Source organism: Sinohyriopsis cumingii, chromosome 9, assembly GCF_028554795.1.
Source record: "Sinohyriopsis cumingii isolate HCF-2022 chromosome 9, ASM2855479v2, whole genome shotgun sequence".
Taxonomy (NCBI): domain Eukaryota; kingdom Metazoa; phylum Mollusca; class Bivalvia; order Unionida; family Unionidae; genus Sinohyriopsis; species Sinohyriopsis cumingii.
This window is the reverse complement of record NC_142969.1, coordinates 88,370,551-88,383,942: the sequence shown is the minus strand read 5'-3', so window position 1 is coordinate 88,383,942 and position 13,392 is coordinate 88,370,551. Positions and strand designations below refer to the sequence as shown.

The window sequence follows — 13,392 nt, the reverse complement described above, 5'->3', positions numbered from 1 at the left end:
CACATCAATGAAAAACAATTCATTGTTTATTTGCACAAATAAGTCTTGAACAGTATGTTTTATGACCTATAATTTAATTAATTAACATCTCACAATGTTCTGAAATAACAGTATCTAAGCTACAAGAGCTTGTGCTTTCATGTCATAATCTTCCATTTTGCAAACAAATTTTGATGTTGAATCAATGTATATGACCTTAGCATTGAGCACTAACATTCAAAATGTCTACAAGATGACAAGACTATTATCAACTGAAGTGACAACAAACCAATGAGTTTTACGTGCATTGAACATAAGCATTTTTAAATGCTATAAAATGTGTTTTTAGTGTATGGCCACAAATTACCCAACATTTTGTCAAACATAAAACAGTTCTACTACCTTAGATGAGAATTAAATTCATAAATACAGTGTATAATTGACCTACTCGTATTTAGAGAGCTGTCAATGAAATAAGAGATTATATAAAAGTCAACACCTGTAGTATTTGTTTCATTATTCTATAATGTACATTTTTTTTCCATCCTCAATGCTTACTACTTGCAGAGGAACTGGCAGAGAGAAATCTTTATATTCTCCACTCCAGAGTGGATGGAGATGGTGATGGTGTTGTCCTTCTGGATGCAGCTAAGAGTATAAAGATTATCACTACTCCTTAATTGCAGTAAAAAAGAAACAAAGAAATCAGACTGGATTTTTTGGCATGTAAACAAAATGCATACTGGTTGCAATGACCACTGTATATAAAGCAGTGATACAAAATATCACAAAATGCATTCTTTTTTAACAAAACATCTAATCTCATATATACAGCATCATGAGTAAGTAAGTACTCTTAAACACATCTTATTAAACAGACAGAAAAATGATGAAATTTATACATACTTTTGATAAAGAATTTCCAATTGTGGCATGGTATAAAAGCAATTGATAAAAAATAAAAAGAGACCAGATAAACTAAATAGAACATACCAGCAGGATAAGAGGAAATCTTGGAGTCTGCAAAATACTCTCCATTTCAGGAGGTTTTGGATGAGATGGCTGACCAGAAAGGTTTCCACTTGAGATTTTCATCTTTTTTCAGTTCTTCATTTTCATCTGAAATGTCAATGAGAACTTGTAAATACTGTATGAGTCCTTGAATACACTGACTCCTTGTGACATACAGGGTTTGCAGAACAATCGCTAGCAATATTCACCACTTTTAAATCCAGCTGGTGAATTTTCACCATGAAATGCATCCGAATGCAGTGAATAATCCTGGATTAAAGACAAAATAGTGTACAGAAATGTGCAATAAATTAGTCAAGCTCCAGACAAAACAAAGATATGATTTATCTCTGATTCATAATGACTTTTCTTGTGCTACACATTTTACCAATGCAAATTACATTGAATTTTGTAAATTAAATGGTACAATTAAGATATGTATGTCAAAAGATTACTAATCTTCAGCTTTCCAATTAATGCTAAACACAAGTATCAAGTCATGTATTTAGTCTCTCACCACCAATAAATGCATTTTTAAGTAATCATCCTAGAGTGCACCAAAGTCATGTGAACTTGATCCAATTCCAACATTACTGCTGCTTGAGTGCTTAGATCCAGTATTGCCTTCACTAACTGATGTTATTAATACCTCTCTCTCATCAGCATAATTTCCATCATTTTTCAAAACTCCCATTGTAAAACCTCTGCTGAAGAAACTAACACTACACCATAAGGATTTAAAGAACTACTGCCCGGTTTCTAATCTCCAATTCATATAAAAAATCTTACAAAAGGTTGTTCAATCCCAGCTTGCATCTTGTCTGAATTCAAACAGTCTTTTTAGCAATGTACAATCTGCATATCGCCCTTGCCACAGGACACAAATTGTGTCTGCAAATAGATTACACTCCAGCCCAGTTGATCTATGTTGTGGTGTTGCACAGGGGTCTGTTCTTGGACCTGTTCTCTACACTCTATACACTCAGCTGCTCTCAAGTGTCATAGATCATCATCCAGTGTCTCACCAGTTGTACACTGATGACACCCAAATATACAAATCTAGCCACCCAACTGAAGTTGATGCTACCATCCAAGGTGTAGAGATGTGCATTTCTGATGTGAAATCATGGATGACTTGTAACAAGCTGCAAATGAATGATGATAAAACTGAGGCCATTCTGATTACAACACAAAGACTTTCTCATTCACGTCCTTTACCTCACACAATAAATATCAGCAACACCAACATTAAATTCACACAATCAGTACAAAACCTAGGTGTTACTCTGGACAGTACTCTCACATTGCACCAACATGTCATGAACATATGCAAGGCTGCATATCTTGAGCTGAGACGCATCAGCTCCATTCTCAGATATCTTTCAGTTGATGCCACTAAAACACTTGTGTGTTCATTACTACTTTCAAGACTGGACTATGGTAACTCAATTCTGTCTGGTTCATCTTAATATCTACTGCAGAGACTTCAAAAAGTTCAAAACATAGCTGCTTGGATCATACTCAGAGTACCACAATCAGAGCACACCTCCCCGCTGCTCTGTACCCAACACTGGCTATCCATTCGATCCAGAATCAAACACAACATTAGTTCTCTGTGCTACGTTTCACTGACAGACTCTAGTCCAACATACCTATCCGACCTCACCTATGTGTACACACAAGCAAGATACTTACACTCCTCTTCCGACAATCATATACTCATTATTCTCACTATGAAAACAGAGTCACATGGACAGCATTCTTTTGCATACCAGGGCCCAGCAACACGGAATGAATTGCCCACTGAACTTAGACACAAAGACGCAGTGATCCCATTCAAGAGTGCTCTCAAAACTACTTATTCTGACTGCAAAAACAAACTTAATGACTTAATAATGTTAACTACCTTAAATATTCTCAGCATGTTTTTTATGTTTTCTAATTTCATGGTGTTTGTTTTTGTAATCATATCATTGTGTATGTTTTTATGTTGTCTAATGTTGCAAAACGCTTAGAGCTTCTAAAGATTAGGCGCTATACAAAGTCCTCATTATTATTATTATTATATTTAGCTTGGATGAATATTTTTTAAATCAGTGGCCATAACTAAAACAATGGGATTTTGTTTTATGATCATAAAAGTATGTTGGACACCATCCATGATGTACAATGCTGTCTGACATTTCTATGCACCTAAGGTTTCCATCTCAAATATTAAAGCAAAATGCATACCAAATTTGACAGATTGACGAAAATAAAAAAAAGCAATGCTTGCCATTTGAAAAGAGGCAATTGTCACTAGAATATTCTATTCAAAATGATATTAATTTTGGACACAGGGGATACCACCCCCATGTTTTCCTGACTCGTGATATGTCGGCCTATTCTGTGCACAGCTTTAAAAGATGTAATGCTTATCCATCGAGCTATAGAAATGAAATACATTTACTGTAGACTGTTTCTGTCAGCAGTTAAGTTGAGTAATTAGGTCAGGTTTATAGCTAGTTTACAAAATTCAATGTAGAATGCCAATAAATGACAAGATATATTTTTGCAAACTAAAGTGATCTTGAAAAAAAGATTAGTAAAGTTTAACATTTTATAAAAAATAAGCTATTATGTGGAAGAGAAACAACAATGAAATAGGATGCAATGTGTTTGCGTCTTGTTGATGGGGGAAAATTACTAAAGAATTTAGAAACAGACTATACGCTTGGGAATTTTTTGAGAATTTATGTTCTGGCGACAAGTTTACATATTGGGTAGCAGATGATTTTGCATGTGCGGGACAAATTCTTGCAAAATTGGAAACTTGGATTAAAATGCAGTATTGTTTTAAGGTATACATTACCATATTTTATATAATGTATTGTATGATTCTAAAAGATGCATAGTTAATCGGAATTTCTGGGTTACAGATTCAAGAAGGTCATGGAGTGGGTCTACATGTTGACTAATAAATTACTATTTGATCCCCTAGGTGATATTTCAATTCTAAATTAAAACTAATAATACTTAATGTATAACCAAAAATGCGACAACCTGGTGGAGAGGCGAAAATGGATATAAAAAACTTCCATATAGCCTCAGCAAATTTAAACTGAATAAATAGGGAAAAAATAATTAAACTAAACAACAAGACAAATTATGATACGATTTTCATACAAGAAACACATAATAAGTTCACTAAAGAACTAATAACTTCATATGAGGAAAAATTAAATGGGGTTATAATTGTGAATGATTATAAGGAGATGTAAGGGGAGGGGTAGCTACTTTTATCAAGAATAAAATGGGAGTAACTTGGGAGCAAAAAAACAAGGGAAACTTTTTTGCAGGAAGATTGATACATATTGTGATACAGGACACTCATTTTATAAATGTATAAATACCTGCTAATAAAAACAAAATGCAACAATTCATTGAAAACCTGTTTAAATATGTAGAAACAATTTCAAAGGCCCCCCTCCAATCTGTGTTGATATTGATGGAAATATTGTGGATCTGATGTGCAATCTTACTGCATGCAAATCTTTCCAGAAAGCACCTATGTACTGTTTAGACACCGGTATTTGGTAACAGCCATATCTAGCGCAAAATTCAAAATGGTCATAGGACAGAAGGTTGAGTAGCTACAATGTCATAGCCTCAATGTCTCCACGAAGTAGGGATAGTAATATTTGTGCTAGGGTTGTGCTATTCCATGTCGATTTACAAGTAACCAAACAGGATTTGATTTGGAAATATTTTTCGCAAAAAGATCTCTTCTGCCAATGGTAGCTCAATGGCTGGGAGAAATACTGGCAAGTCAGATGTGTATAAAATGTACAGCAATGTGTGCAGATAAAATTGTCAAAAATGTTTGCAGGTTTTAATGAAAGGGCTATATCAGCCTTGAAAGTGCCAGAAATTATCATTATAGATGTGGCTTGAGTCTACATGTTTTCAGTTAACAAAAACAGAGTATCAAAGCTAGTAACTGGCATCCTTGTTAATTTGACTAATGACTATTTTTAATTAACCATTTCAGATTTATAAATATATACTCAATAGTAGTGAAGTGGGATGATATAGCATCAATGGGACTTACCATTAAAAACCACCCTGGGAAAATGAGGAACTTTGGGGAATTGAAACTAAGGAAACATATAATTGGATAAGGGAAAACTTAACCTCTAAAATTAAAAATAAAGTAGAGGAGGAAATATCTCGGTTAATTGGGACAGACCTTGGAGGTACTGGAACAACATCGGCTCTCCAAAAATACAAAGCTTGATATTCAAATATCTACACTACATATGGCTGACTGGTAAAGTGGCACTCCGAAGGAGAATGATACGCATACATGTAAAATATCTCATGTGCAAATGTGCGAACTCCACAAAATATCATGCGATAGCACAGTGCGAGTTTAGGAAACAAGACAGGATACAATTATTATGGAGATATCCAAGAAATAAGAATACAGAAGAAAACCAAATTTTATATCAAGATGGCAACTTTAACAAAAATTTAATAGGAAAAATAACAGATTACATAACTAAAACCATGATGGCATGTGACCAAGTCATAAACATAAAAAAATGAATAGGCCAATTTTTTTGTAATCCTTTCAAATTAATTAGAAAAAAGACCTTCTAGGAAGATTTGTGAATGGGAGGGACGGGGCTGCAAAGGGTGAAAAGAAGGGGAGGGAGATGGGGCAATGGATAGTCTCCCCTTAAAGGGGACCACCACAAAGTGAACCCTTGCCCCCATACCCCCACCCCGGATTGGAATCTGCTGTAGCCGCCACCCTTTTAATTTCTTATAAATTTTCCTAAAAAGCTTCAGTTTCTTTTTATTATCCATTAAAATTAAAATTAAATAATTAAATAGACTTTAATTATATTACGCAACCTATCACAAATCTTAATTATCGGGACAGAGAAACTATATGGGAAAAGTACGAGATAATGACGTCATGGGCTATGAAAGAGTCGGGGAAAACACCCCATATAGGAAACTTTACATACAAACACGAAAACAAAGGATCTAATAAGTCTCTCTTCTAATTCTATTCGCTCTAAATGTGCAGCTCTCGCACTGCACGGTAAATCCCCACTGTGTGTGTGTGTGTGGGGGGGGGAAGAACAACCATTTTTAGAGATTTTGGCAGAAATCCAATGAATAATTTGAGACGGCCTAACTCTAGGTGGGAGAAATACAAGCAAATAAAAACGTGTATGGACTCCAACTCGAGTACAGCGGATTTCAATTTACAAATTCAATATGTGAATAATGACACAATATATTTGCACACAGAACACATTAAGGTTTTTTTTTCTTAATTAAATTATAATACACCGTTACTTCGCCAAAATTCCAAAATATATTAAATAAATAAAAATAAACCTTTTCTTGATCCGATTATAAGGTCCTAAGATTACTGGGGAGATTTGGGGAAAAAAATATAGGATATCCCAACATGGAAGCAAAATATAGCATACACAAACTATAGCATATATACATATAGCACACACGGGATATAGGCGACCTCTAGCCAAGGTCAACCAAGAGTATAGGGAAGGGATTTCAAGTCAGGTGATGGAAAGATGGAAACCTACTCGGAAAAACAACCCTATAGATAAAACTAAGTTTAAAAAAAAATACCCCGTTAAAAATTAGAATTAAATGTTTTTTACCTAAATTCTTTTGCATAATATAAAACATACAACACATGGGGGGGGGAATAAATACACATAAAACACCATAATTTTTTGGAAAAGTGGGGGGGATCTGTCTGGTGCCCCTCACCCCCCACCCACCCCAGTACTTCGTCTTGTGGGGATAAATGTACGTCATTTCCTGCTGGCGTCCTCTATAGGTGGAAAATCGTAGCTAAGTAACAGTGATGTATACTTTTATTTCGAGAAATTAAATTATTTTTTCTGTACACTTGATAGTTTTTTTTTTGGTTCTTTTTGTTCAAGTATAACTACTTTTAATCATGTTATGCAAATCTGATGCAAAAAGAAAAATGTTGGTTCATGGCCGGTAACTTTTATTCGTCATGGCAACGGAAATTAAATTCCGCGCATGCGCATTTTGTGTGGGAGCACAAAAAACCCCACACAAAAACAAGCAAGTGAATGCAAACATCTACTAAAACAAGCCATTATGTGAGAACTTGGCCTGAAAAGAGCAAATATAGGTACTATAAAATGTTGTCTAGTCTCGGATTTGACAATCCTTATTTTTTTATGCTGATGAAACATTTTTCAGTAGAATTTTTTATCCTACAGTTTAAATGCCTATATTTACTGTTTATAATCATACCTGTTCAAATGTACTGGTCACATATAATAATATCGTCGAAATATTAACTAATACCATGCTGGATTTAAATAGAATGTCTAAATGATCATAAAACTAAAGGTGTAATTGATTATAACCAATATATATTTTTTGCAATAACAAGATAATGAGATCCGAACATTGACCAAACAGTACTTAGAGAAATTCAATATCGATTAGTTCATCCTCAACCTCCAACTGATATACTTTATTGCAAGGGGTAAATGGTACCCTATTGAAATGGAACCGTATTGAAAGACGTGTTAGGATAAAAGATACCATTGTTAAAGAATATTCTGACCGACTGAGATCTCAACATCGTACATCATAGCTGAAAACAGTGCAAGCCAGTATACATATTTGCATTATGCTCACGCAAGAAATATTGTATCAACCAAAGGGGTTTCTTGACCGAGCGATGTCAAGCCCTTGCGCGAATCCCGCTACGAGTCATAAGTTTCCCCTGATTCAAAGGAATCCTGTACAACTACTTCTGCAAACTGGAAAGTCCAACGCGTCCATTCTATCAATAATGTTACTCTAATTAATACATGACCACAAATCCCAATTTCCCAATTGAATGTCAAGGTCACAACTGCAAAGCTTCTCTTCGTTAACTTTCCGTAACTTACCACCAGTATTTCACGCCGTGAAACTATACAACTCAACAACCTAATACAGGGAACCGTTTTTACTACGCCACCTTAGGCCATTTAAATCATGATTTTTTTGCTTAATTACGCCTGTAACTTTGTAATATATTTACCACCATAGCAACAATAAATGGCGCCTGCCGACGGCGGAACAGTCCTTTCCTGTTGATTCCATTGTATAATTTACCAATCTCCAGTCATAAATACTGCACCTGGAGTCACACGATCAATTCACGCAACTAGATTTGAATAGGGACTACTGAGTGACAGGGACACTCATGCGGCTCTGACCTGAATTCACCAAAAGTAAACCATGTCATCTTGAAACTCACTTACACTTCACTCCGTAACGTTTGCCCCTAGTAACTGGCTAATTATTTCGGTCTAAAGACTATAATCCCAGCACCGACTTCCCATATTCAAGCAAGTATATAATGAATCCTTAAAATGGAGAGCTGTAAACAAATGCGCATACTCCAAAATATATTACAATATTATACATACTTTGGAATTTTATTAACTATTTTTGTTTATATATTTTCATTGTACTCGTGAATGGGCAATGTGATTTTGCGTTCTGCCTTGCTTATAAAATGTATTGTCTTTGGTCAACAAAAGTTGATTTAGAGTGGATAAGAAAAGAAGTCTTGTTAAACGATGATGGAATTAAATAAACACTGGGGACAATATCGTACGTTGCATCAAAATGATAACACATAAATCGCAGAGATTAACTGAGATTTTGCTTAACGGTCAATCAGTCCGCACTCGCAGTAGGGAAATAAGTGAATAATGCAAAAGCCGACCATTGTCTGATAATCGACGTACATCTGCCACTGCCATATATTGTAAAAATCCCATTACTACAGGGAAAAAAGAATTAACTACAACTGCTTCTTTGGGGCGTCATGTGTGACCAGTGTATATTAGTATTGTGTTAGAAAAATATTGCGACAAACCAAAGTAAAGAAAACAGTCACTTTTATCAATCAGTCCATATCGTTTTACAAATTATACTGAATAATTGACTTCAGTAGAACTCAGAAGAATGTATTCCTGTAAGCACATCACGATTGCGGTGTTTGTACATTTATATAAAGTGGGATCATTTTACAAGCAAAGTATACATTTAAAAATTAATACTACAAATGAGACAACACATAAGTACATACGGATTATAATCGTGAGATGGCAAAGAATGGTTCATATGTTGAGAGGTGACCAATACACCAACAAAATAAGAGTTCGTAAGAACATCTTATTTCCTTCTAAGATATACTTAGCCATAATGCAAATTGTTTCATAATATGAAACATTTAAACATATTCCGACCATGCTGGAAACAAAAATAGTAAATTTAATTTAGTTTAGAGTAAACTGTAAGTTAGTTCTTTCCTTTTGGCATGGTGTCTGAATAAAAAAGTATATTTCTCAAATTTGCTAACCACTACACTGTCATTATGTAATTAGATACCTAATTGTTGTACCATGGTTGTATACATATATCTATAAATATATATAGTTTTGTGGACATGTACGGTTGAATAATACCATCCCGTGTTTGTGTAGGACAATGCGTACATCACAATCGCACTCATAAATTTGAATCAATACCATCTCATGAATGGTTAGGGGCCGTCCATTTAGTATGTACGCATAGAGGGGGGAGGGGGGTAACCCAAATGCATAGGCTTGCGTATGGAGGTATGCTGATAATAAATGTACGCATTTAAGGGGGGGGGGGCGCTGAAACGTCGAAAATAAGTTGTATAATACGTATCCTGTTCGACTTGGTTCAGTAGGCTTTTGCATTTTAGCGGACACAAGACAAACTTGTCCCACCCAGTCACACTATCCTGACAACAGGCCGGCTAATCCGAACACTAACCTCTTAATGATCGGCACCAAAAGTGGCAGCTGCTAGTACCATTTTTTATGTCTTTAGTATGATTCGGCCGGGGTTTGAATACGCGACCACTCGCATCCGAGGCGGACGCTCTATAGACACATTGCACCATCGGAGAAGTCGCTTAGAAAAGAATGTACGATACTGGTTCCTGTTTTTCATGACAACTCGACCTGGAGACCTACCTGATGGAAAATGAAGGCGCATTATAAGGTTATAATATACGAGTCCACAAAATTATTAAAATTATAATTTTCCAGCAAGTTAGTGTCTCTTAGCATTTGATAAAGTCTGCTTGCAGTAGCGTACTAAGGGGAGGGGGGTTACAACATACTTCGATGCTAATACTACTGATTTCAAGCATAAAATTTGGACATGAGGATGTTGATGACAAAAATGAGAATGTTGTATTTGAAGGTGTAGTTAGACGTAGAACAAGGCGCTTTTATGTGGGTGGCATTGGCGTCAAATCTACTGCTGAAGGCCTCGGTAAATTCTTGAAAGAATACGATATAGATCCGTTATCCATAAAGTTTATCCACAGTAGACGTAATTGTCTATCGGCCAAGCTGACTGTATATAATTCAGACTGCGACACTGTTGAAAATGATGTAACATGGCCAAAAGGTGTTTATGTAAGAAGGTGGTATGGGAATCAATCTTGGCGAGACAGGTTTAGCAATCGCGATCAGGAGGCAAATGAAGGTGCAGGATGCGATATTCTGTGACTAGGGTGACAGTTAATTGTTCATAAATTTGCCATTATGTTCTGTCGTAAGTTAATGTGTTTTGTCATCTTTGTCATTTTAGTCCTGCTTTCACGATGCATAAGTATTAATATGCCTATATTGCAAGTTAATATGAATCTTAATATACTGACCTGGAATGTTAGAGGAATTATGTCCTCTGCTCTTAGCTTTAGTGCAATGCTGGATAAATATAATGTTGACGTAGCTTGCGTAACTGAACATAAACTATTACAGCACATACTTCCATTTTGCGATACTATTCGTTCTGATTATAAATGCACTGCTAAGGCAGAGGATATTTCCTCTAATAGCACGTTAATAAAATGTGGTAAAGGAGGAGTTGCAATCTTCTGCAAAACTTCTCTCATGAGATATGCTAACTTTATAGATGAAGTTAATAGTGACAGAGTTGTTGGCATAGAATTCAAATTTCCTGATATGCAAAATGTATATATTTTTTGTGTATATATGCCGACCCTATTATATGGCATAGATTGTTACAAAGCGCAAATTGAGTTGATTCAAAATCTCTATGATCAGTACTCACAGCTGGGGGACGTGTATTTTACTGGTGATTTCAATGCAGTAGCTGAACCAGCCACTTTCAGAGATTACAAAGATAGAGTATTTCATGAGTTCTTGCGATATAATAATCTAGTGAGTGCTGGACATTTAATAATATGCACTGGTTCCCGCTATACGTTCACCCCAGCAAGAACGATGATTGATCATTTTGTACTGTCGGATCAATGCATAGGTAGATTACGAAGTGTGCACATTGTTTCAGATCACGAAGAGCACGCGATATCTGACCACCTCCCTATCCTTACTTCCCTTCGTACAGTGACCTGTGGGAGAGACTTCAGACAGTCTATGAAGAGAAACAACATAGCCTGGAATAAATTAAACGCTGATATCTTGAAAAACTATCAATCTGAGCTGGACCTTCGCCTGAAAACTTTAGATATAGATACTATTTCGGACAATGTTGATAGCTTTTACCAGCACATTGTTAATGCAATACAGCAGTCAAGCGACATCGCGCTTCCAAAGTCTAAATTCAATTATCATGCCAAACCATATTGGTCAAATGAACTCAAAGAAGCACATAAACTTCAAAGACAAGCTAGGTATACTTGGATAAATGAGGGAAGACCGAGGGGTAGTCAATTTAATTCTTACAGAGAATATAAAGATAAGAAGAGAGACTTTAGAAACGTTCAAAAACTGGCTGTGGAAAAATATATGGGGGAGGTGTATGAAGAAATTGAAAAAGCACATGAATGCGATGTAAGACACTTTTGGAAAATGATCAACATTAAGAGAGGGAGCAATAAAAATTTTTGTCAGGAACTAACAACTGATGGAGTTTGTGTCCGTGATGATGATTCCATCGCAAATGGCTTTGCTAGATACTATGAGGACATTCACACGCCGAATTTAAACCATAGTTTTGACGGAAACTTTTATGAATTTATAGAGAGAGAATTAAATCGGGGTCTACAGGACGAAGTAAGCCATATCGAGGCCTTACAGACCAGTATCAGTTTAAATGAAGTAAGAGAAATCATTAAAGGTCTAAAGAAATCAAAAGCATCGGGCCATGATCAAATTTGCAATGAACATTTGATCTATGGCAGCGACTACCTCATCGAGTGTATGACAATTTTATTTACTCGGATGATTGATCAATCTTACATACCTGTAGATTGCAAAAAAGGGTTAGTAATACCACTGTACAAAGGTAACAGAAAATCAAAGAACTCCCTCGAAAGTTACAGGCCTGTTACTTTACTGCCTGTTATCTACAAAACCTTTGAGAAAATGATTCATGAACGTTTGGTAACTTGGCTCAAAGATACTAATTCTAGTATACCCAGTTCACAACAACATGGTTACCAAAAAGGTTTAGGCTGCACAACAGCGAGTTTTGTGCTGTTGCAATCAGTACAATATAATGTAAACATGGGTTAACGGGTTTTTGCTGCTTTTCTTGATACAAAAAAGGCATTTGATGCCGTGTGGCACGAATGACTGCTTTTTAAATTATTCACGTTGGGAATTACGGGTAAATCCCTTTTGATATTTTTTAACATGTATACAAATTTACAGAGTAAAGTTCTTGTAAATGGGCAATTTTCAGATTGGTTCTCAATTGGCCAAGGAGTGAGACAAGGGGGTGTTTTGTCAACCTTGATGTACACAATATTTATAAATGACTTGCTGCTACAGTTAGAAAATAGTGGATTTGGAGCAAAGATTGGATCCTTAGCTGTGGGAAATCCAACCCTAGCTGATGATATTTCACTTTTGGCTATATATCCTAGCAATCTACAAAAGCTGTTAGATATAGCATACGACTACAGTAATAAGTGGCGATTCGAGCTTAGTGTTACAAAGTCATACATTATCATTTTCGGACCCCAATACAAGAATTTTATCAATATGAAATGGTATCTTGGCCCGTCATGTTTGCCGGTCACCGATTCGGCAACACACCTGGGTCACCGGATTAACTCAAAGCTGACGTCGCATGACGCAATACTCGATGCATGCAAGAAAGGGAAAAAATCTTTTCACGGTCTGTTTGGTATTGGCATTAAACCGAATGGTTTAAATCCTTTGGTTGCTGCAAATGTAATTAAAAAGGTAATTTTCCCTTCAATGTTTTATGGAAGTGAATTATGGTGTAACATTTCAAAAAGTGACCTCGCTTTATTGGATAAAACTCTGAGGTATTTTGCCAAACATTTACAAG

At 35.8% G+C, this 13,392-nt stretch overlaps 1 long non-coding RNA gene across 4 annotated transcripts in view; it reads right to left on the bottom strand.

Annotated features, from left to right (window-relative positions):
- Window positions 1–2,752, bottom strand: part of LOC149792190 (uncharacterized) — a 109,250-nt gene extending 106,498 nt beyond the window's left edge. The window contains exons 1-2 of one of the 4 annotated variants that reach the window (XR_016423514.1): window positions 973–2,752; window positions 538–654 (exon numbers count right to left, since the gene is read on the bottom strand). This is a non-coding gene — a long non-coding RNA (uncharacterized LOC149792190). The other 3 variants (XR_016423515.1, XR_016423516.1, XR_016423517.1) reach the window with 3 other exon arrangements.
- Window positions 2,753–13,392: the final 10,640 nt, after the last annotated feature.